The following is a 1097-nucleotide window of genomic DNA, read 5'->3' as shown; positions in this document are numbered from 1 at the left end:
CTCTTCGGGTTGGTCACTGTGAGATCATCCCCAACCACCTGGATTCCTGCACTGGCTGTGAACTTCTGCCATGCTCCCCAGTCATCCTGGTCAAACGGATCTTCGATAGACACCACTAAGGAAAGGAGGGAGAGGCCTCATCAGTGTGATCCTCCTAGCGTGCTCCACTGCAGCACCCAGAGCCTTGCCTCCCCCTTAACTTGCTGCCTGCCTGGCCTCACACTGCCCAAAATCATAGGACACGGATGTCCGCCAACTGATCCTGGAAACACTGTGCCCACCAACCTACTCCTGCAGCAGGGGACACAAGTCCGCCCACAGTCCTGGGTCTATAGGTCTAAAAAAAAAAATCTCACTGCCACCCAGATTTGAGTGCAGTGGCGTAACCATAGTTCACTCCAGCCGCAAAATCCTGGGATCAAGTGATCCCTTCCACCTCAGCCTCCCGAGTCGCTGGAACTACAGGGGTATGCCAACCCACCCTGCTACTTATTTTTTGTGTAGAAATGGAGTCCTGCCATGTTTCCCCATGTTAACCTCAAACTCCTGGGCTCAAGTGATGATGTCTCAGCCTCTCGGAGTGCTGGGATTACAGGTGTGAGCCACCATACGCCCAGCCTCAAAACAAAAAAAAATTTTTTTTTGGACCTACTGCAATGGGACATGTATTTACCTAGGGTGGTTTGAGTTTAGTACCACTGAAGATCAGAATGAAGCCAGACTCAGAAGTGAGAAGACCTGAGTCTGGGTCTTTGCTCAACCTCGACCAAGTTATTTAGGGTAGTGGGTAAACGCTCAGACTCTGGAGTCAGATTTCCCTGTCTGAATTCTTGCCTCACCATTTGCTGTGTGCTCTCGGGCAGATTATTCAGACATACCCCCCAACCCCCTCCTTGCAGCCATCACCAGCCAGCCAGATGCTCTCACTGCCCTGTTGCAGGTGGGTGGCTGGAAAGGGCAGATGGCACCCTGGAAGCACTCACCTGGGTAGTCCTTGATGAAGGACTTGTACAGGTCGGCCAGCTGGTCAGGTGAGATGTACCTGCTGGGGTCATCAGGAGACTTGAAGTCCAGGTCATACTTCCCAGACCTGTAGA

General features: G+C 52.3%; 1 long non-coding RNA gene across 1 annotated transcript; it reads right to left on the bottom strand.

The window, feature by feature from the left end:
• Positions 1-23: 23 nt before the first annotated feature.
• LOC108299335 lies at positions 24-1097 on the bottom strand. Its single transcript, XR_001822907.1, has 2 exons — positions 984-1097; positions 24-115 (listed from the first exon to the last, which is right to left on the bottom strand). It is a non-coding gene; the product is annotated as an uncharacterized LOC108299335 (long non-coding RNA).

The sequence above is a fragment of the Cebus imitator genome, unplaced genomic scaffold (assembly GCF_001604975.1).
Source record: "Cebus imitator isolate Cc_AM_T3 unplaced genomic scaffold, Cebus_imitator-1.0 Scaffold6400, whole genome shotgun sequence".
In the NCBI taxonomy this organism is placed as follows: Eukaryota; Metazoa; Chordata; class Mammalia; order Primates; family Cebidae; genus Cebus; species Cebus imitator.
Note: the sequence above shows the minus strand (reverse complement) of the source record. Positions and strands in the feature narration are given on the sequence as shown.